Genomic DNA, 25,918 nt, shown 5'->3' on the forward strand with positions numbered 1-25,918 from the left:
TAGCATGGGCATCATGCTGTGAGAATATTAAAAATAACTTTGCAGTACTCATTGGGCCCTATTTCAGTAAAGTGTAATGTGTTTCTTCAGTCTTTTTATGCATAACTTTGACCACAGATCCTATGTGGAATACGCAAAGGTATTGAGATTTCCATGCGCACACAGTGTACCATGCATATCCTGAAGATCAGCATAGAATTTAGCTGAAAATACGTGAACAGGGCTAAAGAGGAAACTCTTTTTTTGTTCATGCATGAGTTGGCCACATGGTCAATAGATTCGTTTTTGTTTTCACTCAGTCTTCAATAAAAAATTTGTAGCTATTTTGTATCGTATTTCCCTAGAGCAGCAATTAAACTCCAGCAGAGCAGAAAGTGTTTTCTTCCTAAGCAGAGATGGGGCACCAAAGACAAATCCAACTTGCCCAGATTTGGAGGTGTCAAGATCTAGGGTTTTGGTTGTCCAATTTTACAGGCCAGGTGAAGCTGTAAAGGTAAGAGTTGGATCCAAACTTCCCAAGAGTTCTAGGAAGTGTGGAATCAGAGTTTCAGCTGAATCTTATTTATAGTGATAAGATTTTGTACTGACAGCTCTCCTACCTTCTCCCCCCCCCCCCCCGCGCCCCATCCTGCTTTATTAAAAATAAAGCTAGCATTGAAGTCTGGGAAAATATTTTCCACTATCAGTTTATTTTAAGATTGGCCTGTAACTGAGTTAAACAAATATGAGATTTTCCACATTAGATTAGACCAATAGTCCAGGCCTGGAATCTTTTCTCCACCTGATGGTAACACATCATGATGGAGGAAGGCAAAGTAGAAGAAAAGACTATACGATACACCTAAAGAGCTATTAAAGTGCATGTAGCAAAGTGTACAGAGGACCTGTGGCTTCCATGGGAGCCTGTTTTTTAGGTGCTCAGATACTGTGGTGATGGGCGTGGTAGAAAATCATAAACTTCACTGGAGCTCTGGTTATTTACACTGGCCTATGGGGATGGCAAGTAGCTGCAGATGCAAGATGGTTGCCCTGGTGCTGCACACCTTGGCACAAGGTCACAGGGGAGGATTCCTCCCCCACAGATCCCTTGCACAAAGCCCATTTCCTCAGATGGCCAGGATTTGGCTTTTGGTTCATAAACAGGAGCTGCCTCTTTCACTAAATACCCTTTTGATAGCTTCTCTTTTTTCCCATATAATGTGTGGATGTAATACTTAGATTTTCATTTGGCAGTTTCTCAGTTACGTGCCCCCTTGGGATTTGGTAAACAGTAAACAAGCATCATGTCCTAATAATGGTGCAGAAACTGCACTCTGTACTCTTTCGGTGCACATAGATCCTGATCCTTCAACACTAGGACAAAGAGTTCATCAAGATCTGGGTGCTCAGTGTTGGTTATGAAATACAGTTGAACTTGGGCTAAATGCCATTAAAATATATTTTGGTGCTTTTTATTGTAGTGGTTACGTTAACAAGAGTGACAGGCAAGTGTGTTAGATGCGGCACTGAAAAAGTTAGCAGTACATCATTACCCCGTTATAAGCTGTCCTCATGCAGTTAAATGTATTTCTCCAAAGAAACTTGTATGGATTTTATCGGGCCAAATCATAAGAGGAAGGTTGATCTGGTGGCTAAGGCACTGGACTAAGATCTGGGTTTGCTTCCTGATTCTTTCAACAACTTCCTGATTGCCTTGCACCTTGGCCAAGTCCCTTATTCTCTCAGACCCAGATGGTTTAGGTGTTGCTGTGCTCAGTGTTGTAACACCTAGGTCCCATTTCTGAAAGGTATTTAAGCATGTGGGTGCCTAAATCCCCTTGACTGTCAATGGGATTTTGGTTCCCTTTTTCAAATGAGATATAAGTTCCTAAATCAGTTAGGCATTGCAACCCTGAGTGCAGCAATACCTTTAAAAATCTGGGCCTCTGGGCCTTAATTCCCCATCTTTGTATTGAAGGTATTCATATTTTCTTCTACCAACACTTGCATCTATCTTGTCTGTGGAACCATTATCAATCTCTCTCTCTGGCTCAGTGACTATTCAGGTAATTGATATAAAGTGGAACAGCTTCAGTAGCAGAGAATGAGCCCGACCTTTTGGCCAACAGCCTGGTGGTTAAAGCACTCAGCTGGGAAGGGGAAGACTTGGGTTCAAGACCCTACTCCAAAGTCGTTAAAAGGATTTGAACTTGGATCTACTGCATCTGGGGAAAGTGCCATCACCATTGGGCATAAAATGAACAGCACCGCCTCATCCTTTTTTGTGAATGTTGCCTAAATCTGCCTGAAAAATCAAAATATTTTAGTTGGAGAATGATGAAACAGCTCAACATTTTCTTTTTCTTTTTTCTTGTTTCAAGTGAAGAAGTTTTTTGGCGGGAAAAGTTTTGGATGAAAAGTTTCACCCAGCGCTAGAGACGACCACAGATAAAGAGGCTAGATGCCTGTTGCCTCTCTGCCCCGATTGGACTTAGTGAAGGAAATTCCATGAGTGAAAACTAGCCAGTTTTGCAGCCACCTGCGCAGAAATTACCCGTGCAGGAGTCAGTTCATCCAACACAGCAGAGATAAAGACTGAAGTCCTTTCTTTAGCCACAGAGCAGTCATAGCATGGGCAGAGGCAGGACAAACCTCTCAAGTCCTCCTTGCCAATATGCCCTATTTCTAACCTGCAGGGCCCACTCCCAGGTGTAAGAGAATACTTCACTGTGCAGGCCCATTAAGTCTTTGGCCTTCCTGTTGAAACTACAAGGGTGACAACTGTGGTGGTGGCTTGTGTGGTATGGGCATCTGTCAGTCTGGAACTGGATTAAGAATCTCCAATTTACTTCATGTAAGAGTAGGTCCTGGAGCGAGCAGTGGTGTTTGCATGCTAACAGTCCAGGATGGAATGTTCCCAGGTTGTCCCTGACCCTTGCATGGAGGTGAGAGCACAGAGTCTTCCCCACACACTTGTGTTTCCAGTGCAAGGACCAGGGAGAATCACATTCCTTGAGCATAGGGGGAGCACAGAGATAGCTCCCTCCGTATGCCCCTTGGGGCACTTATCACCCACTTCCTTGCTGTATGCCCAAGAGCAGATAGGTTTTCCTCCCTTCTGCCTGAGAAAGCAAATGGGACTTCAGTGGTCCGCAACCCATGTTCTCCAGCAGAGGAAGCAGCCTCTGGGGCAGACAGTTCTGAACAACAGATGGCACAATATAGCCCTGGAAGGGGAGAAGCTTAATAACCCATCACTGTTCTCCTGAGTTTTCCAGTCCCAAATTGGAAAAATAATCCTCCATTTAAAAAGTAATACAGATCCATCCATCCTTTTTGACTAAAAAGCACATAAGGGAAATATCTACTATAGATACCATCTATGTTATGTGTCTATAACAAGAATACATACGTGTTGTGACTTTAAGATTGGATCCTTACTGAATAGGCTCTCAAGAAACTGGACATTTCAGTTCTCAATGTATGACCTCCTGGTTCCATTGCAGTCAACGGGAGATTCAGATACACAGTGAGTGGTCTGACCAAGGCAGCCAGCCCTGCAATAGTTAAGACTGAAAATGTATTTGTTGTAATCTGCCATTTTCAGGTCATACCTTACTCAAGCAATTCTCTGATGGGAAGAAACTGTCCATGGGCTCACCTTCCAAATGGCAATTTAATGGAAAGTTGGGCCAAACTTTTTTAAGCTGTTCGCATTAACAAAATCTTGGTTGGCGGTGAGGGAGCAATACACGGTTCTGAGTGTATCTGGGATCCTGACTGAGTATATCAATGAGAGCCAAGATTTCACCCAGTGGACATCACCAAGCTGGGAGGGGTTGCAAGGACGTTGGAGGACAAGATTAGAATTCAAAACAACTGTGACCAATTGGAGAATTGGTCTGAAATCAACAAGGTGAAATTCAATGAAGACAAGTGCAAAGTACTTCACTGGGGAAGGAAAAATCAAATGGACAACTACAAAATGGGGAAAACCGGCTAGGTGGTGGTACTGCTGAAAAGGATCTGGGGGTGATAGTGGGTCACAAACTGACTATAAGCCAACAATATGATGCAGCTGTGAAAAAGGCTAATATTCTGGGCTGTATTAACAGGAGTGTCACATGTAAGGCACAAGAGGTAATTGTCTCACTTTACTTGGCACTGGTGAGGCCTCAGCTTGACTACTGTGTCTACGTTTGGATGCCACATTTTAGGGAGATTGTAGACATATTGGAGAGAGTCCAGATGAAAGGAACAAGAATTATAAAAGGTTTAGAAAACTTGACCTAAGATGCAAGGTTTAAAAAAAAAAACTGGGCATATTTAGTCTTGAGAAAAGACTGAGTGATAGCCTGATAAGTCTTCAAATATTTTAAGGACTGTGTGATGTTACCCAGGGTACAATCTGGACTGATGGACAGCTGTGACCCCTCAGTTCTCCAACCTGGGGTGCCTTTTACACTGCTTCACTATGAGAACAACCGCTCATGGTCTGCTCATACACAGCCTCCAGCATGTAAGTTACTCCCAGTTATAGTGTAGGAGTGCTATAGCCAGCCACTCCTGAATTGTACTGCAGGACAACACAAGCAAACTCCCAATTCCAGACTTTCCCCAGAAATGTGAGTCTTTTATTACCCAGCACCCTCCTGGACAATACAAGCTCCATGGTTTCATTACTAGAAAATGATGTGCACAAATCCTGTCATCCCAAATGAAGTTTCCCAAACACTTCAATCCAAACACACTGGTTTAGATAAAACAATAAAACAAAATTATTAACTACAGAAAGCTAGATTTTAAGTGATTAAAGTAATGAGACACAAAAGTCGGAATTGGTGACAAAGAAATAAAAGATAAAACATAACTAACCCCTAACTTAACAAGCTAAGTGAATTCATAGCAAAGGTCTCTTCTCACCACAAGTTTCATCAGTCTGACTGGCTGAATCTTTCAGTCAGGATTTCTCCCCAGTCCAGTGCTGCAGCTCTTCAGGTGTTGTTGATGCCAATGGGAGAGAGAAAGGGAAAAGTGATTTGGGGTGTTTGCTCTCTCTTCTTATAGTAATTTCTCTTGTGCAAGAATCATCTCCAGCCGAGGTTCAAGAGACTGTGTGGCCAGGAACCTCAAGCTGTTTCTTTGTCAAAATGTAGATTCTTTGCCCATATCCTCTCTTCTGCCAAAGAGTGGCCACTGACTCAGGTGATGGTCCATTTGATCTCATTGTGACCTGGCTGACGTGCAAGCTAGCCTTTTATCTCTGGGGGACTGGTTTGTGACTGCCCTCCAGAACATGTTGGAATATGTCCCAGTAATATCACACAAGGGAATCTGATAACTTTACATACAATGCTGCCACATGTATTTTACCAGGACAGTAATGATCAGCAAATCATGAATTTTCAAGTGACACCTCAGAAGGCATACTTTATACAAGTTTTAGCATAATCATCTAAAAGGGCTGAACAGAAGGGTACAGACTGTCACAGGCTGTTATAAAGATGGTCATCAATTGTTCTCCACATTCACTGATGGTAGGAGAAGTAGTAATGGGCTTAATCTGCTACAGGGGAGATTTAGATTAGATATTAGGAAAAAATTTCTCTAAATTTCTCTAATTTCTCTAAGTAGTTAAGCTCTGGAATATGCTTCTGAGGGAAGTTGTGGAATCCATACGATTGGAGATTTTTAAGAACAGGTTGGATAAACACCTGTCCGGGATGGTCTAGGTTTACTTGATCCTGCCACAGTGTAAGGGGCAGGACTTGATGACTTCTGGAGTCCTTTCCAGCCCTACATTTCTGTGATTCTATGATGACAGAGAATGTTTTCTTTAACTGTTCAAAAGTAGCAATGAAGGTTCACCATCGTGTCTCGGTTTGGGTGTTTTGGGATCTGAAATCTAGGCCTAATGTTACCTAACATCCCCAGCCTAGTGTCTGTCCTGGACTTCATACATTTTCTGTCTTTCATGTACACAGTTAGTCATTAAATACTCACTTAGGGTCTTTTCCAAAGCCCATTTGAGACTCCCTATTAGTTCACTATGCTTTGGATCAAATTCTCAGGGAAAGTTATTGACTTTTTACCCGTATCTGGAAGGTAAAATTGAAGAGTTAAAATGGAAAATCAAGTATTGTGAGCAAGCTGAAGCAAAATTCATATGTTACTTTGTATTAGGATCACATGCAATTTTTTTGGGCATTGTCTTATTCAAGAAAATCCAAAGAGACTGATGTGACAGGATATGACATCAATATCTGACAAGGAGCTGGCAATCTTGAATATGCCAAATCTTGTAAAAGAAACTGTTTGTCTAATGATAATTACCCTCTCTCTTCCTATTTGTATGAGAATCTTTTCATAGGTACTATTCAGACATAACATGATCCTCATTTCAGGGAAAAAACTAAACTTTTGTGGTAGCTTAAGCTTCAAATAGCAGCAGCAAGGAGGAAATGGTGGCTGGAGACAGGACTAAGTTATAGTCCTAATGAAAATAAAAAATATTGTAAAGGGGAAAGATTTTTTTAAAAGTTTTAATTAATTGGAAAAAAGAGAAAAGAGAGTGAGATTTCCAAGGGTCTTTCAGCCTCCTTTCCAGCGATGAAGAAAAACAAGCAAATAAGAAATCCTGATTATTAAATCCATATTTAGGATCTGCCAGGAAATTTGAATGCCATAAATTACTTATATGCAATACAAATTCCCTTATTTTCATATTCACAAAGGCTTCACAATGAATATGAGGAACCTAATTTCCCTTCATCTCACATCTAGTATGTAAATTAAGGAAAGACCTCCTCTAAAAGAAATAGTATTTTGAGTGCTTGAAAACCCTTTTAATATCTTTTGACAACTGTAAATTTCCAGAGTACAAATGCAGGAGTTAGTCCTGGTGTTGGGATAGATTTCAATATCTGTTGAATGGAAAACAGTATGTCATCTTCCCAGAGTTCATCAGGTGATCCTTATTAATGGATTTAACTGGGAACATTGCTGTGGGTGAGAGAACTAAGCCAGAGAGTGTAATACAATATATTTTTTATCATTCCAGCTGTTTGGGTGAATTCGAACATTGATTGTGGGGAGGGATCCCACAGGCCTTACTCATGTGAGTAGTCCCATTGGGAATGAGGACTACTCCTGGGAGGACAGGCTGCAGGAACAGGTGCATTGTAGAATAATGATAATACCTAAGTCTTAGACAGCACTTTCCATCTGTAGATCTCAGAGGGCTGTAGTTAAGAGTTTTCTATGGCTTTATACCCTGATTCAGGAAAGCACATTTTAAAATCCCATATCATGCTCTAAAAGCTAAGCACAGGCTTAACTCTTTTCCTGAATGGGGATGCTTTCCTGAGTGAGGGCCTGCTCTGGATCTGTGCAAAGACGTCCACGCTTACTGACTCCTTATTCTTACTCCCCATAGTAAGGAATCACAGAGGAACAAAAGAGACAATGCAGTAGGGTTTGTGTGTCCGCATATTCACGTCAGATAAGAAAGGGAGCAGCACATTTTTCAGCCTTTTTTAAAGGCTAATTTGGTTTTCTTGCAAGTGAAGGCACCCAAACAACCTTAACTCTGCCCTCTAGTGATGCCATGCAATGACCATACAATTATTATTAAGACATTTTAGTGCCTGTGGTCCCACATTAAATTAATGTGAGGGGTTTTTTTATTAAAAGACACTTTAATTTTTTTTTTCATATTCTTTTCCTTTCTTCCTTCCCCCATCCCATTTCACTTCAGAACAGAGTTATGGACCAGGTCTCTGGATCAGTTGCTGGAACTCAAGGGAAGTTGTGGAATCCCCATCTTTGAAAGTTTTAAGAACAGGTTAGACAAACACCTGTTGGGGATGGCCTAGGTTTACCTTTTGAGGTCCCTTCCAGCCCTACATTTCCATGATTCTATTACAGACTTCCTGTGTGTTGCCTGGCAAGTCACTTGATCTCTCTGTGCCTCAGTTTCTGATCAGTAAAATAGTGAGAGTGATATTTGCTTTTGTCAAGTGCTTTGAGAGCACTCAAAAGCGGAGTGTAAATATTATTGTAACACTATTCCAGGTGCTGTATAATTATTATATAATTATTAACTTTATTATATGTTGGAAATATTTGTAACTATTTCCGCACTATGAAAGAGTGATTTTGGCTCTTGAGAGAAGCAGAATAGAATCTCTGCACTGCTAGAAAATTTAACTTGATTCTGCCATAATGTATTTGGTAGCTGTGTTAGGGTATTAGCTTGTTCGCTGATAGTCTGTTAGCATATCTTGTGCATGTACTTTTCTCCAGCTGGCTTCAACCCACTGGGCTAGCTTCAGAGCTGGTGTGGTAAAAAGGTGAAAACAACCACTTCAATCCAGGGATGGATGGAGACTTGGTGAAATTTTCAACAGTGTTTAGTGTTGATCTAATGCTTTGCCCCTGATGTCAATGGAAAAACGTCTATTAACTTAAACAGGAATAGGGTTAGACCAACGCTGAGCACTGTTATATTTAAATTTGCCAGAAATAACCTTTACGGTCAATCCGACCTGAGTAGGAATCTATTCGAGTGATCATGAGCTAATTCAGTTTAACTAAATGGAAGGATAAACAAAAGAAATCTGCATCTAGGGTCCTTGATTTCGAAAGGTCAGACTTTAAAAAATTAAGGGAATTAGTTAGGGAGGTAGACTAGACTGAAGAACTCAAGAATCCAAATGTGGAGGAGGCGTGGAATTGCTTGAAGTCAAAGTTGCAGAAACTGTCTGAAGCCTGTATCCCAAGCAAGGGGAAAAATCATAGGGAAAGGGTTGCAGATCAAGCTGGATGAGCAAGCATCTCAAACGGCTTATTGAGAGAAAGCAGAAAGCCTGCAAGGAATGGAAGATGGGATGGATCAACAAGGAAAGCTACCTCTTGGAGGTCAGAAAGTATAGGGAGAAAGTGAGAACTGCCAAAAGCCAAACAGAGCTGGACCTTGCAAAAGAAATTAAAACCAATAGTAAAAAGTTCTTTAGGCATATAAATAACAAGAAAACAAGGAAAGAAGAAGTGGGACTGCTAAACACTGAGGATGGGATTGAGATCAAAGATAATCTAAGCATGGCCCAACACCTAAACAAATACATGACCTCAGCTTTTATAAGGCTAATGAAGAGTTTAGGGGTAGTGGCAGGGTGGCTTATGGGAATGAAGATATGGAAGTAGAAATTAACACATCTGTGGTGGAGGTCAGACTCAAACAGCTTAATGGGCCTAAATCGGGGGCGCAGATAATCTCCATCCAAGAATATTAAAGGAACTGACAAATGAATTTGCAAACCCAATAGCATGGATTTTTAATGAATCTGTAAACTTGGGGTTCATACCCTATGACTGGAGAATTGCTACTATAGTTCCTATTTTTATGAAAGGGGGGAAAAGATCTTGATGACTTTGAAAACTGGAGTAATAGAAGTGGGATGAAATTTAATAGTGCAAGGTGCTATGTCACTTAAGGACTAGCAACAAGGATTTTTGTTATAAACTGATGATTTATCAGTTGGAAGTGGCAGAGGAGGAGAAAGACCTGGGAGTATTGGTTGATCACAGGATGACTATGAGTCACCAATGTGATACAGCTGTGAAAAAAGCCAATATAGTCCCAGGATGCATCATGTGAGGTATTTCCAGCAGAGGTAGGGAAGTATTAATACCATTTTACAAGGCCTTGATGAGACCTCATCTGGAATACTGTGTGCAATTCTGGTCTCCCATGTTTAAGAAAGATTAACTCAAACTGGAACAGGTGCAGAGAAGGGCTACTAGAATGATCAGATGAATTGAGAACCTGTCTTATAAGAGGGAGACTCAGAGCTTGGCTTGTTTAGCCTAACGGAAAGAAGGCTAAGGGGAGATATGATTTCTCTCAATAAATATATCAGAGGGATAAATACCCAGGGAGGGAGAAGAGTTATTTAAGTTCAGTACCAATGTGGACACAAGAACAAATGGATATAAACTGGCCATTAAAAAGTTTAGTCTTGAAATTAGACAAAGGTTATAACCAACAGAGTGAAGTTCTGGAACAGTGTGGGAGGAGTGGGGGCAAAAAACTAACTGGGTTCAAGACTGAGCTTGATACGTTTATGGAGGGGATGGTATGATGAGACTGCTTACAATGGCATGTAGCTGATCTGTGAGTGCTAGCAGCAAATATCTCTGCCGGCTGGTGACTGGATACTAGCTGGGAAGGGTGATGAGTTACTACTGAGAATTATTTTCCAGGTGTCTGGCTGGTGGACCTTGCCCACATGCTCAGGGGCTAACTGATCACCATATTTGGGGTCAGGAAGGAATTTCCCACTGTGTCAGATTGGCAGAGAACCTAGAAGGGAGGGGAGGGTTGCCTTCCTCTGCATCATGAGGCATGGATCACTTGCAGGTTTAAACTAGTGTAAATGGTGGATGGTCTGTAACTTGAAGCCTTTAAACCATGATTTGAAGACTTCAGTAATTCAGGCAAAGGTTAGGGGGTCTATTACAGGACTGATTGGGCGAGATTGTGGCCTGCAATGTGCGGGAGGTCAGACTAGATTATCAAGATGGTCCCTTCTGGCCTTGTAGTCTATGAGTTTGTAAAGGGGAAGTGATGGAAAGATTACACCCACTGACAGGCTTCCACAGCAAGCTATTCTCCAGTGTCTCCAGAGCAAACCATTCTGTGGTTCTCTATCTACCAGACACTATGGAAAGGAAAGGGTTTCATAATCCAGTGATGTTGCTGTTAAAGCCAAAAAGTACCTGACTATTATGAAGGGGTGGACAGAAAGTGTGTTTTTGAATTAACACAGCTTTTAACGGCCGTAGGTAAGCCAGATGCATCATGTAATACAGCAATAGCTACAGCATAGCACTTGATTTATTCCTGCTAAAAAGCCCTAGTGACCATGGAGGAGTTTGTTCCACAAAAGGATATGAAGTGAGGGTAGATGGATTGTACTCACAAGGTCAGACATTTTGGAATACAGGACTGGAAGTAACCCAGTGGATGAGGCAATTAGAGGACATCGTGCTGGAGAAACTGACATCCGGGCTACATGCCGAATAGGAAGAATATGCCCAGCAGTGATCTCTTACCTCAAAAAACAAGAAGCCACACTCACCCAATAGAGACGTTGGGCCAGATCAAAGGCGGCTGCCTTGTGCCTATTGTGTACATGCCAAGCAGTCTTAAAACTGGCCCAAGTGCTCAGCTGGGGTGTTTCCTGCCAAAGAAGAATTCCTGAGTGGTGTAAAACCATCATACCTAGCTCTATGCCATCCCTTAGGAGTTGTCAGCATGATAGAGGTAAGAGGGTGTAGCTAGAGCACACTGTACCCCAGCAATTCCAGTGGGGCCAATTGAGGCTACTCCAACTTATGCCAGGGGACAGGCCTAGGGACTGTGGAAGTACAAAGGCAGTACCAACTAGAGCTTGCCTGGATTGTTACCAAGAGTCTCAAGTAGGCCATTATATATGGTGCTAAAGGCTCTTGGGTTGTTAACATGAGTCCACTAACTAAGTAAATCCTACCCTATTTGCGTAGGGGCTGATGATAGTGCGGTATACTTGCTGGCTTTCTGGGTCACCACTACAGATTGTTAAAAAGTTTAAGATGTCAGAAATTTTCCATGTTGGCACTAGGTTACCAACTGGCACTAGGTTACCAACTCAATCAACAAATCCAGCAAAATGGGCCAAATTCTCCCCTGCTGTGACTTCAGTGATTACAGTGGAGGTGCACCAGGGAGATATTTGAGTGAAACGAAATAATGAAATAACAGAACTGATGGAGCAGAGACAGATCTGGCAGCCCAGGGAAATGCAGAGACTTGAGAGAGAATGGGCAGGGGTTTCCACTGAAGTTATAGTTAAGAGCAGTGATATTATTCTTGGGACCAATTCTGCACTATCCAGAGCACCCACAACTGCTGTTGACCTCAATAGGAGTTGTTGGTGTTCAGCACCAGTAAGGATTTTGTATTTTTCTAAGACATTTTCTGCCCCATTTCTAAAGGAAATTACAACTCCTCCTAGTGTGGAAAAGTCTTTCCATAGCCAAGCTGATAAGCTCAGCATAGAGTTTTGCATAAATTACAGCATGTCAGAATGCATTCAAAGGGGCTGCTTTGCCAATGGATCGGAGAAATAAATCCTTCAGACAGAGGAAAAAAAGGGAAGTGGAAATGAACATGAGGGGTGTGAAATTGGCAGCCCTAGCTCTGACAATGGCTCATAGCCTGCCTAGAAATGTACAGTCTTAGTCATAAAGCTATGGGCACAACCTGGATCACATCTTGGAGGTATAGGAAACTCTTAAGGATGGATGTAAGGACTAGACTAGCTGTGCCCGCAGTATCCTGTCAAAAATGCTCTCAAGGATCAAATTGCACAGTAAGAGTAACTCCACCAACGCAATCTAAGTAATTTGGGTCTGGAGTTTAGTGGTAAAGTACGTTGGATGTTTAGGCTTTTTCAGAAAGTAACCTCAGGTGGGACCAGTGCTGACACATTGCTACAGTGTGAGGGATTAGAGTTTGTGTCTGGTTCTTGGCTCTCCATTCCCAGGGCTAACAGCCCCAAGCAGAGGCATCATGATTCTTAACACCATAGATCCTGCTAGACATTTAGGATGGAAATTACTTTCCAAAGCAGCCTGGCTTCCATTTCCTATTGCATGAGACTTGCCATGGCACGACCATGGTGCATAAAGGATTACAGATGCTTCTCCTGGAGGACCAGGAATGTGTTATATTAGGCAGGAACGAATCCTTGGAGGAAAGAGGATAGTTGGAAAGGGAAAAATGCAGCTCATCATTAAACATTGAATTTAGAGCTTTGGATCTCCCTTCTCTGCCACTAGCAGGGTAGGCCAACTCAGAAGGGCCTAATTGTGGAAGATTCCTGTGGAAGAAGCCACATGGTCAATGTGTTGGATTGAGAAGGATCCATAGTAAAGGTTGAGGGTTCCCTCTCAAAAGGAAGTAGAAGGTCCCTGTGCAATGTAATGGGAAAACTGTAGAGACTTCATCCTAAAAATGAAACCTAAAGGGTGCTATAGAAATTACTTTATTAGACAAAGGTATAATATGATCCACTGGATGGAAGTTGAAGATAGGCAAATGTAGACTGGAAGAAAGATATACATTTTTAATGGTAAGGGTAATTAACAATTTACCAAGGGTTGTGGTAGAGGTTCCATCACTGGCAATTTTTAAATCAAGATTGGATGTTTTTTCTAATCATATACTTAATTAAAACAGGAATTAATTCAGGGGAATCCTATGGCCTGTGTTATGCAGGAGGTCTGAATAGATTATAACAGTGCTCTCTTCTGGCCCTGGAATCTCGGAAAAGGACCTGAGGGTTACAGTGGATATGAGTCAACAGTGTGGTGTTGTTGCCAAGAAGGCTAATGAGATATTGGGCTGCATTAGTAGGAGCATTGCCAGCAGATCGAGGGAAGTGATTATTCCCCTCTATTCGGCACTGGTGAGGCCACATCTGGAATATTGCGTCCAGTTTTGGGCCCCCCACTACAGAAACAATGTGGACAAATTGGAGAGAGTCCAGCGGAGGGCAACAAAAATGATTAGGGGACTGGGGCACACAACTTATGAGGAGAGGCTGGGGGAATTGGGCTTATTTAGTCTGCAAAAGAGAAGAGTGAGGTGGGATTTGATAGCAGCCTTCAACTACCTGAAGGGGGGTTCCAAAGAGGATGGAGCTCGGCTGTTCTCAGTGGTGGCAGATGACAGAACAAGGAGGAATGGTCTCAAGTTGCAGTGGGGGAGGTCTAGGTTGGATATTAGGAAAAATTATTTCACTAGGAGGTTGGTGAAGCACTGGAATGGGTACCTAGGGAGGTGATAGAATCTCCATCTTTAGCATTTTTAAGGCCCTGCTTGACAAAGGCCTGGCTGGGATGATTTAGTTGGGTATTGGTCCTGCTTTGAGCAGGGGGTTGGACTAGATGACCTCCTGAGGTCTCTTCCAACCCTAATCTTCTATGATTCTATGAATCAGTTGTCTCGAGTAGAAACTTACCTCCTTTCTATATGTTTTTTAACCATTCTATAGAATTCTACAGAAGTTCTCTATTAAATTCAATAGGATGATTAAAAGAAACTGTACAGAGTGTAGATAATTCTTTGTTAAAGTCTGTAGATTTATATAGTAATTTCTGGAGAATGCTATCAAACTTCTCCCGTTTGTTTCATCCCTATTAAATTCCATAGTACTTTCCAACAGGACAGGTTTGATACATGGATGAGTACAATTTAATCAGACTGTGGCTCCTTTTTGGGAGCTGAACAGATTTTTTTAAAGTAAACCCCATTCTATTGTTTTGAGATGGAATCCATACTTCTGAGGATGTGAGGAGTTGAAATATTGGTGGAGAATGAAATTAACGTAATCTTAGTTCTTTGTAAGTCCTGACAAGCCGCCTGTGTCTTTCTGATTGTGAAGCATTTTAACAACAGACTGGCAGTCTAACTTGTCCTCTAAGAAGCAACGTGGCCTAGTGGAGATGGTACTGGACTGGGAGGCAGGAGACCTGCATTCTGTTTATGGCTCTATCGTCTGACTCATTGTGTGACATCGGGCAAGCCACTTCACTTCTCTATCCCTCTGTTTCCCCTTCCACTCTTTATCTGTCTTGTCTACTTACCTTGTAAACTCTTCAGGGCAGGGACTGTCTTTTACTATGAGTTTGTGCATTGCCCCTCACAAAGAGGCCTTGGTTGAGGCCTCCAGGTGCTGAGGCCGTGAATACATAATTAAAAGCAATGTGTTCTTCATGCATTCCAATTCCTGGGGACAAGACAACCCCATCTTAGTCACTTCAGTCTCTTCTACCTCTTCTCTTTGAGAATAAGACAGTTATCTCCAACCATGCCAATGAGTTCTCTGAATACTTTGCAACCTGCAGAAATTTGTTCTAACCTGAGAAGAAGGGCTCAGTAATGATCCACAGGACTTACATTTTCCTCTTGTTATTAGTACTGGTGAAATTATTCATTGGAAGAGCCTGGCCAAATCCCCACCTGTGCTGAAGCAGAACTGGGGTGGAGAAGGCAAAGGTGGTTTCTAAGCCACTTCAAACTTCTCCTCAGTCTTGTGGCTTGCCAGGGGAAAAACAAGTCCGTGAGAAACTGACATAGCACCTTAAGGGTTGCTCTGATTTTTACCACCTTTTAATGGCTTCATAACCAACCAGATTCACTGGAGCTCTGTACTCTTCAGCCACCTTCTTCACACAATGCTTGGATGCAAGGGGCCAAAAGGAACTTGCACAGAATTAGCTCTATTGCCTGATGATTTCCCTTCATTGGTCCCTTTTATAAAACTCCGACAGATGCCATGCATATCTATGGTATTTATATAAAGAACAAACAGTTACTGCTGCTGTCAGTTACTATTATTATTGATCATGTTAATTTCTTTCAGAGAGTTTGAAGAATATTTTTTTAAAAAAATCTCTATCTGGCTTGGATCTCATATAGTAACTTAACAGAACAAATCCTTACCAGAAAACACCTGGATTTTAAGGCCTCATAAACATAAAAATCACATTCTGTCTTCCGCCTGTGTCTCTGCTTTGGAGATGAAAGGCCTGATTCTGCTCTCAGAATTTTTACACCAGTGTAACTGTATTGGTTTCAGCATAGTTCCTGATGATTTATATTGGTACAATTGGGATTGTAATCGGACTGTGTTTCCCATTGCTATTTTGCAAGAGTGGCACGATCCTCCTCACCAAAGGACTCTTGGAGAAAGAAGCATAAAATGTCTTGTTTTCAGAGACAACTGAAACCTTTGGTGAATGTTGACTCATTCAGTGTGGTCAGCCTTGATGGTGAAATGGGTTCTGAAGTCACTGACCATGGTGCTGAAAGACATAAGACACTGCTGCTGTAACAGAAGGTCCCAGTACCTCTGGATCCGAGTAATTCAGGTTTCATTGCCATAAATGGAGCTGCATTGAAAGTAAATTAGTTTGTCTTTTCACTTGTTTCTGTTTTAAAATATTACAATTTTTTAAAAAGAAATCTGTCTCATGGAGAGATTAGAGTTGACATGCTATAATAAACAGCCAGTGGGGTAACTATATATTTAGACACTTTTAAAAACATGTCATACTGTATATACTTCAGAGTCATGATATCTATCGCATTAGGTTAATCCATAATGTGGAGCTAAAGGAAAAGCCAGGTAGACATCATGTGATCACATTAAAAATACCATAGTAACAATAAAAATAATATAGTTTTCCAGTTCATTGTTATGTATCTTATTTAAAGGTGACCTCCAAAGGAGGGTTGCATAAAGAAGCAAACAAGTTTGACACAGATTAGGGGCCAAATGTAATTTCCACTGAAATCAATGGGCGTTAGACCAGTTCTTTGGATAGCTAGTTAATTACACGAAGAGATGTCCCCAGCTCCTGACAATTACATGCACGTTCCATGTCCTTCATCTCAATGACTATAGTTGGATCTGATTTTATCTCATGCATTGTAAAGAAACAACCTAAACAGCTCATCTCTGCAATGCAGATGATGCTTCTCACTGGATCCAGACTTACCTTTTAATTTGATATCTGGAATGCAGTGCAAAGGTGTGCATGTAATTCCTCTTCTAGACAACCAAATACTAGTATGTTCTCAGTTATGGCTGCAATATTCCTGAGTCCTCTATATGTCTCAGCTGGCCTGCAGTAGAAATTCCCTTGTGCTGAGATAATGCCAAAATGCAGGCAAAGGCCTTTGGCCAAAAATGTACTGTGTTGAAAATTGTCAGTGACATTGTGACTGTTCAGACAGTCTAATTGCATAATACCATCACAATGAAGTAACTTGTGCTGCTGCGAGCTTGTAATCTCTTCAAGGGTTGTCAGGAGGTTTCAGGGAGGAATGTGTAGAGCTGTTCAAGGAATGGGGGAAAAAGCCTGTGAAATTTTGATAGTGGTTATGGTTTGTCTGGTTTGAAACTGACCCCTTCTGGGTTTTTTTCCCTTCAAAACATTGATAGATATTTTTATTATGTGTTATTGAAATGGCTATCAACAGTTTTTGGGAAACAACCTTGATAATATTTATGATAATGATTGTGATGCTGAATAATATTGTAAAAATGATTCTTGAATGAGTCAGCAGTTTTCCACAATATTTTTCGGGTGGGGGGGCATTTTTCAACAAAAATATCCCTTTTTGTTTGAAACATTTGAACATGCTCTGGGAATTGGGGTGTTTTACTCCCAAAGATCCAGGTGAACTGTTTGTCTGGGTGGGCAGTCTTGTATACTGCAGGCAGCATCAGGCAGCATCTTGTGTTCTCCTTGAGACTGTTTATAGCAGTTTGGGCGTGTGCTCACAAGCCAAACCAGTTGTGTTGTGAGATGTTTTTGGCATAACTGAATTTAATAACTAGTGTTTTGGCTGTATCCACAAGCTTTTATTTCATCTGTGTCCTTCTGATTTCCAGGCAGCACTAAAATTCGTCCAGTGCAAGTTTCTGTACCCCCAAGGAGTGGTATGAACTGGCAAAGGTGTGTGTGTGTGTGTGTGTGAATGTGAATTTATTTGGTTTCCTTATTTGGATTTCTTTAATGTGCCTTTTCCCAAATGGTTCTAGTCACTTTCACAAATAATTAAAATAAAAACGTGTATATAAAAGTCTCAAAATACCAAAAGAAAAAAAACCACCCTATCCCTTTTGCCAGCCAGCTCTAACTGAAGCAGTCGCTCTCCTGATGAGTGATTTACCAGATATGCAGACAAACAGCAATATGACATTTTTCTACATCAAAGGGTTTCTTACATTTTTTGATGTTATTACAGCTCGCATCGCCTCCTCTTATTGATCAAAACCTGACAGGGTTCTTCTCTTCTGTGCCCAGGAATGGTCCCGTGCTTGGAGTGCACTAAAATAAATCTAGGAGATGTAGTACTTTATTATGGTGTAAAAAGGATTTTTGAGCACTGTGGTCTACTCTCCCTACTTATGCCTCAAGATACCTGCAGATGCCTCTTTTAAAGGGCCTGCATTTGCTAGGCTGTACAGCGAGTCTGGAAGATGGTGTGTACGTATTGTTAATCTTTGATGTGATCTTATGACTAATGGCCCTGTCTTGCAGGTGTTTTTATGCTTGCTAGAGGTAAAATGACATTGTAAGAGTATAACATTGATGGGGTGTATTGCTTATTAACTTGGAACATGCATGGGAGGCAAATAGGGAGGCAGAAATAAATGGGTTATTAGTTAACCCATGCTAAATTATGGACCCCACCCCAAAGGCTACATACAGATGGGGTAGGAATTGATCTTCTTATAATCTTCTTATGGGCTTCACTTACTTTCCCTACTATCTTTGTTTCCAGTGGTCTCCACAGAGTTGTAAGTATGCACAGAACAAGATTGTAAATATGGAACGATGCATGAAACCACTTAACTGTACTTATCTTATTCTAATCATTATGTATATTAAATTTTCCTATGACTTCAATTATTGTTGTCTGTGTAAAATAACGTTTGTATTTTTTACCAAATTCCATCTTATCAAAGTAGCTGCCTAGGAAAAGAACCAGTTATCTCTGACAAGTGCATGTTGCCTCCTAATAAATAATCTTATAAGTGTAATAATTGTTCAGGCTGTAGTATGCCACAGCTGGCTTCCTTTTTAATAATAATGCATCACTCTTATACAGCACTTTTCATCAGTAGATCACAAAGCGCTTTACAAAGGAGGTTGGTATTATCTTCATTTTACAGATGAGGAAACTGAGGCACAGAGAGGTGCAGTGACTTGCCCAAGGTTATTCAGCTGGTCAGAGGCAGAGCCCAGAAGAGAATCCAGGTCTCACATCACAATCCAGTGCTCTGTTCAGAGGGCTGCTATAACGGCATGGCACCCACCTCTTGAAAGTGCCTACAATCTTAGTCTGTGGTGACCTCTGTCAATGGTTTTTCAGGAGGGTTTTCAATGACTTAGCCCTCCAGCTGAGTCACACACATGGTTTGTATGTGAAACAAACAGACCTCTTCCTGCGTGTACAGGAGAGTGGTCACTTTGGATGAGCTATTACCAGCAGGAGAGTGAGTTTGTGTGTGTATGGGGGTGGGGGGGTGAGAAAACCTGAATTTGTGTTGGAAATGGCCCACCTTGATTATCATGCACATTGTAGGGAGAGTGGTCACTTTGGATGAGCTATTACCAGCAGGATAGTGAGTTTGTGTGTGTGTTTTTTGGAGGGGGGTGAGGGGGTGAGAGAACCTGGATTTGTGCAGGAAATGGCCCAACTTGATTATCATGCACATTGTGTAGAGAGTTGTCACTTTGGATGGGCTATTACCAGCAGGAGAGTGAATTTGTGTGTGGGGGGGCAGAGGGTGAGAAAACCTGGATTTGTGCTGGAAATGGCCCAACTTGATGATCACTTTAGATAAGCTATTACCAGCAGGACAGTGGGGTGGGAGGAGGTATTGTTTCATATTCTCTGTGTGTATATAAAGTCTGCTACAGTTTCCACGGTATGCATCCGATGAAGTGAGCTGTAGCTCACGAAAGCTCATGCTCAAATAAATTGGTTAGTCTCTAAGGTGCCACAAGTCCTCCTTTTCTTTTTGCAAATACAGACTAACACAGCTGTTACTCTGAAATCTCCCTACAATGTGCATGATAATCAAGGTGGGCCATTTCCAGCACAAATCCAAGTTTTCTCACCTCCCCACCCCCATACACACACAAACTCACTCTCCTGCTGGTAATAGCTCATCCAAAATGACCACTCTCCCTACAATGTGCATGGTAATCAAGGTGGGCCATGTCCAGCACAAATCCAGGCTCTTTCACCCCCCTCCCTTGCTCCTACTTAACACGGCACTCTTAGCTTAACCGTGAAACCCACAGCTTGAGTGCCCATCTGTATTCATTTTTTTCCTCCTGAAGTATAAATCCTGCTTATCCTGTTGCCATAACCTCACTAAGTCTATTTATTTACAGATTAGCTCTCAGCTTGATTATTCCCTTTGAGTGCCCGCAGGATGGGTTCAAAACAAAGTGTACACATGGCATATTCTAGATATAACATAATTATTAAGGAAATGCTGTGAAAAATCCGGGACACAGCTCTGAAGATGTAAGCAGGGGGAGAGATCATATTTGTTCATAGCTTCTGTTCTTCAGGCTAATGAGGGGTAAATTTGGGTTGTAATATGGGAAGGTTGAGAAATATAGGTTCCAATAGATGTGGGGTCAGATCCTCAGCTGGAATAAACTGAGGAAACTCCACTGACTTCAGTGAAGTTATCTATGCTGCTTTACATCAGCTCAGTATCTGGCCCATGGGTTGTAAAATTCATGTTCCAACAGCAGATAAGTGTTGCCGATGGTTCAGTTTCTGAAAAGGTCTGAGATGTCAAATAGATGTACTCAGCCATTTAAAATTCCTCTAGAAGGACCAATTACAGGAGAACCCAGGAGTTTCACAGAGTTGTAGATTTTAAGGCCAGAAAGGGACTGTTATGATCATCTAGTCTAACGTCCTGTAAAACACAAGTCATAGAATTTCACCCAGTAATTATTCATGAGCTATGTCCATAACCTCTGGTTGCGTATATTTTAGGCAGACGTCCAGGGCTGATTTAAAAGACTTCATATGATACAGAATCTATCAAATCCCTTGGTAAATTGTTCCAATCATTACTTACCTTCACTGTTAAAATGTTCTGCCTTCATTCTAGCCCAAATTTGTCTAGCTTTAGTTCTCAGCCATTGGATCTTGTTTTGCCTTTAGCTGCTAGAATAGAAAGCCCTCTGCTCTCTGAATTGTTCCCCCACATATAGGCAGTTAGGGGTCAGTCATGACCCTTCCCTCATGCTCACACAAGGCCCGAAAAGCAGCTGAGCCACCATGGTTCTACTCTGCTGGGAGGTAAGACCATGGGAAGACGGCACAGACTCTGGGAAACTCTGCATCTCCTGTACATTGCCCATCAATGGTCATTGGTGGCACACTCCACAGCAACCGGGAGGGGGTGAAGGGGTGGCATTTTGCTTCTGCGCAGAAGGTCTGCAAAGGGCATCCCACAGTGTGTTCCCTCCGCTCTATGGTGATCTCCCTTTGGCTTGCAAAACTAGCCTTTCAGAGGACACAGTGGACTGCACATCTAGTCTTACTGCTCTGCTCACTGGCGCTTGGTTAAGTCCTCAAGGTCTGACTGTGGGTTCCTTACTAACGTTGTGTAGTACCTTACTTCTCCAATAGCAATAGCCCCATTGATTTCTCTAGGAGTATTAGTGGAATGATGTTCTACTCAATCTGAATAAGGGTCTGGTCCAAAGAGAATAATTTAAACAGGTTTTTGTATTTAATTTACTTGTTACTATTTTTAGTCATCATGGACAAACAATACATAAAATCAGTTAATGAGAATGGACACTCACAGTACAAAAGTGATATATTAACATAATGAACAGTGCTACAAACATAGTGATCCTGTTAATACAGAAGGCAAAAATCTCTAATGGAAGTCTTTTGATATGTGAACTGTTGTTAATATGTTTAACATAATAGTAAGATTTAATGTAACAATATACATACATGTTGTGATGGTGCCCCCCTAAGGCTTTATGTAAATATGCTTATGGATATATATGACATAACTGGAATATGTTCTGTGCTACATATGCTATGTAACGGTTATGCTCTACTGAATCTATTAATCCTATTTGTATGCATGTATCATTTTTGTATTTGAACTTACGAATATTGGCCGTGTACTGGCTTGATTTCTAAATAACCTTAGTAGAGCATTTGGTCAGTTCCTGGAGAAAGGAATTCACAAAGTTAAGTGTCCAGTCAAGACGCACTTAAGGAACAATGCATCTTGGAATGCTCCAATCCACATAAGAAGTCTTCCTGGAGACATTCAGGATACCATGTGGGCAATGGCTTCCACCTGTAAAAACTGGGAGTCATGCATGGACATGTGACTTGCCCCAGTGACTCCAGAACTCCATGTTGGAGCTGGACTTTGCATAGGGGAGAGGAGGGGGTCTCCACCCACAAGAGAGAGTCTATTTAAGACCATGGGAGACCCCTCTATTTGGTCTTCAGCTGGCTAAGGAGATAGCCTCTCCACCCACAAGGATACATGAAAGAAACTGGAACAAAGGACAGTAACTACAGGGGGTGTGAGTGATTGCTAGACACAGACTAGAAAGACTAGTCTGTAAAAGAGAGCTTATTGGAACTGGTGAGGATTTTATCTGTATTCAGTTTGATTAGACATAGACTTGCGTGTTTTATTTTATTTTGCTTGGTAATTATTTTGTTCTGTCTGTCACTACTTGGAACCACTTAAATCCTACTTTCTGTACTTAATAAAATCACTTTTTACTTATTAATTAACCCAGAGTATGTATTAATGCTTGGTAGGGCAAACAGCTGTGCATCTCTCTATCAGCATTATAGAAGGCAAACAGTTTATGAGTTTACCCTGTATAAAGCTTATACAGGGTAGAATGGATTTATTCAGGGTTTGGACCCCACTGGGAATTGGGCATCTGAGTGTCAAGGACAGGAACACTTCTGTAAGTTGCTTTCAGTTAAGCCTACAGCCGTTAGGGGACGTGGTTCAAACCTAGGTCTGGGTTTGCAGCAGGCTAGCAGGTCTGGCTTAAACCAGACAGGGCACTGAAGTCCTAAGCTGACAGGCAGGAAAGCAGGAGCAGAAGTAGTCTTGGCACATCAGGTGGCAGCTCCCAAGGGGTTTCTGTGATCTAACCCGTCACACATGTTTTCTGCCCAAGAGGCTTTCTTTCATTTTCTGCTGCTCTGGTAACTTAGATAAATGCTTACATACAATGACTGGAACAACTACAATCTGATCCATGTAGTTAAGGTGGGTTTACAGCTACTTCGCATTGCTGAAGCTCACAATCTGTATCTGGCCTGCTAAACTAACGTTACACAGTTCTCTAAGGCAATTAGCATATTTTTTGGGATGACCAATGCATATGATGCTTCTTTTAAAATTAGGACCCAAGTCTATTCCCACTGAAATCAATAAGAATTTTGCCACCGACTTCCTTGAGGGCAGGATCAAACCCACTGTTGTAGAGCAAAAGTTGGACATCCACCTTATCTTTCCTTTTTTCCTCTCCATAATTCCAAAAGGGATTAGACCTTTTAAAATAAGTTAATTGTTTACAGTTTTCAAATTAAAGTACTTTCTGACTCAAAAGAATGGGAAACACGTCGTTGGTTGTTTTTTATCTCCCCTCCCCCCGGCTCCAACTTCCATCATTTTAAAATGGCCAAACTGATCCTTTGGACAATTTTGCATTGTAGAAAAGGTATCTTTGTAGGTCGAGATGTTGACCATTAAGATTCATCCCCAGGGAAGTATGGGTCTGTAATGAGAACAGACACAGAGCACGGGTATGGAGAAAGTTTAGGACACATCCAGAAGGTATGTTGTGATACCCCCTGCATGGGCTATCCAGACCTTGGATCCAGGCATACAGGAGTAAGGGGCTCTGTGGCCTGTCTACTCTTTCCTATATGAAGGCAGATGGCTGGAGGCTTGTCTCGATCCCTGCCAGTCTGCTGGGGTTAATAATTCACTGCTTGCATAGGCCAATGAGTTGAGGGTAGGAGCAAGGAAGGGGGATATGTTCGTTGCCTGAGTGCATTTGGTTCTTTGTTGCCCCCCTGGCATTTCTAGAAAGCTTCCAGTTAATAAATACCCCAATGGACTATGAGTCAAATATGTGTTGGTCCGCTCCAAATATGTGTGTGGGGTGGAAGGTTAGTGTATTTCCCATACTGGACTAATTTCCCCCAGTGTGTGTTGGAAGCAAATATTTTATGGATAGAGAATGACCTCTCTAGCGTGGACCCTGTATAGCACAGGAATCTCACTAGAATGACCTTTGAATTTGAATTACAAAAAGACCTGGTCTCACGCACCTCCATGCAGACAAAGCTCGTGTTAAGGGACAGATTGTGCCTCCCTCACTCATGTTGAGTAATACAATCACTTTACTCTGCAATTAGACCCTGATTCTGCTCCCACAGAAGGTCATCCCAAAACTCCCACTGACTTCAATGGGGACAGGAATGGGCCTTTAATTCCCTTGGAATCGAATGCACGACTTGCAGCTAAGGTATCACTTGGCATAAGTATCGGTGGCTAAAACTGTTCCTGAATGAGATATGCAAGTCCAGGACCTAAGTCCCATTCATGATATAGCCATTCAAGTTTGAAAAGCTAACAATCTCCTTGTGATGGGTTCAATCACAGATACCTCCTCAGGATTGTCACCTGATGTGCTGAGACTATCTCTGAGCCTGTTTTCTGTGCCAGTTTGGGCCTCCAGAACCCTGTCTTGTTGAGCCAGATATGGTAATCTACTGCAACACAGACCCAGGGTCTGACACACACCCCCAAAGCTGCAGACTTAACTGAAAATGGCTTAGCAAGTGCTCCTGTCTCTAGCACCCAGATACCCAGCTCCCAATGGGATCCAAACTCCAAATAAATCTATTTTACTCTGTATAAAGCTTATACAGGCTAAACACATAAATTGTCCACCCTCTATAACACTGATAGAGAGATATGCACAGCTGTTTGCTCCCTTGGGTTAATTAATAAGCAAAAGTGATTTTATTAATATAAAAAGTAGGATTTAAGTGGTTCCAAGTAATAACAGACAGAACAAGTAAGTTACCAAGCAAAATAAAGAAAAAACACAAAAATCTAAGCCTAATACATTTAAGAAACTAATTAAAGATGAAATCACCCCCACAGATGTTCCAATAAGCTTCTTTCACAGACTGGAGTCTTTCCTGTCTGGGTCCAGCAATCACTCACATCCCTGTAGCTACTGTCCTTTGTTCCAGTTTCTTTCAGGCATCTCTTGGTGGTGGAGAGGACATTTCTTGAGCCAGCTGAAAACAAAATGGAGAGGCTTCCAGGGCCTTTTATATTCTCTCTCTTGTGGGTGGGAAACCCTTTGTTCTTCTGTGCAAAGTCACAGCAACAAGATGGAGTTTGTAGCCACCTGGGCAAGTCACATGTCCATGAATGATTCAGCTTTTTGCAGGCTGATGCCATTGTTTACATGTTGTTTGAATGTTCCCAGGAAAGCTCAGATGTGGATTGGCATTTCTCAAAGTCCATTGTCAGTTAAGTATTTCTTAATTTGGCACTTACTGAGAATAGTCCTTTCTCAAGAAGCTGACCAAATGCTTCACTGAGGCTACTTAGAATCAAACACACTGAGATACAAGTACATAGCCAATATTCATAACTTCAAATACAAAAATGGTGCACGCAGACAGACAGCATAATCATAACCAGCAAACTACAGCCTTTCCATAGACACCCAACTTGACCTCCTCTGTACAAGACCTGCTGCAACCACAGGACCCTGGTTGCAACAATGATCTATATAGTCACAGTTCATGTCAATAACGTCACAATCATGTTCTCTCTTTGATGAATCCCATCCTTTATTCTGGTAGCATCACAAATCAGTTTATAGTTTGGCTTCCTGCCATACTTAAACTCCTCCTAACTCCTAACAAGGCAGTGCATAATAATTGTGAGTGCTAACTCCTGACATCACCTAAATTATGGAATCATAAACAGAGAACATTTGCTATCATAGGCAATATTATTTACAGTACAACAGTGTGTGAATGCTGAACTCAGTGAGTGATTTCTGATTGGATTTCACATTTTACTTAGGATAACTACCTTGATAAAAGCCCTGAGAGAATAGTACCGTCTTGTAGCTTTTACATGATTGCTATTGTATGCCATTATAAATCTTACATTCTTCATTTAGATAAGCTAAGTAGGCTTTTTCTTCCCTTCCTAATGAAAAAATCCCCCCTTTTTATACA

The 25,918-nt window shown here is 41.6% G+C and overlaps 1 protein-coding gene across 1 annotated transcript in view; it reads left to right on the top strand.

Moving 5' to 3' along the window:
- The window catches only part of LOC311528569 (uncharacterized protein), a gene marked incomplete at its 5' end in the record, with an annotated part of 99,125 nt that overhangs the window by 27,154 nt on the left and 46,053 nt on the right, over nt 1-25,918 (top strand). The gene's annotated exons all lie outside the window — the stretch shown is intronic.

Source organism: Lepidochelys olivacea, assembly GCF_965140295.1.
Source record: "Lepidochelys olivacea isolate rLepOli2 genome assembly, chromosome: 11".
Taxonomy (NCBI): Eukaryota; Metazoa; Chordata; order Testudines; family Cheloniidae; genus Lepidochelys; species Lepidochelys olivacea.